This window comes from Brassica oleracea, chromosome C5, assembly GCF_000695525.1.
Source record: "Brassica oleracea var. oleracea cultivar TO1000 chromosome C5, BOL, whole genome shotgun sequence".
In the NCBI taxonomy this organism is placed as follows: domain Eukaryota; kingdom Viridiplantae; phylum Streptophyta; class Magnoliopsida; order Brassicales; family Brassicaceae; genus Brassica; species Brassica oleracea.
The window spans coordinates 37,322,082-37,322,659 of NC_027752.1; positions in this window are offsets into that span (position 1 = coordinate 37,322,082).

Consider the following 578-nt stretch of genomic DNA (forward strand, 5'->3'; position numbering starts at 1 on the left):
CGTCTGCGAAGTCTTTTCTTTCCATCTTTCTTAATCCGTCAAATATCTAAGTTCATATCTTCTATTTACTGCAGACTAGGGTGATCAACTTTGTTCAGAAGGACATTGGTGAAATGTTTCCAAAATGGGAGTTTGATGTTGAGGACATGCTAGCGAAGAACATAATTAAACTCATGTTTGTGAAGAGACCGTGGAAGTGGACCATGGATTGCTGGGAAGTCACCGGTACTTGGGTCAATACAAATCCGGCGGTTGTGAGTCCAGCGAAGAAAAAGGTAGCGAAGGAAGACAGTCCAAGACCTCGGAAGAACGCTCGTAAAAAGGCACCTGCAGAGGCTAGTGAAAAGGTTCATACATTGGCTCGTTCAGAGGTGACTACGACTGTTGGTGGGTTGACCAAAGAGGATATTAAAACCATGTTCAAGGATATAGTTGATACCATAAGGGAAGGGTTTGGGACGTGCCTTAAGGAGATCAAGTATCTGTCGGAAAGGGTGGAAGCTGTGGAGAAGAAGGTTGGTATCACCACAAAACGGAAAGGGACATCATCTCAAAACACTACCTCTCCACCTAAACCG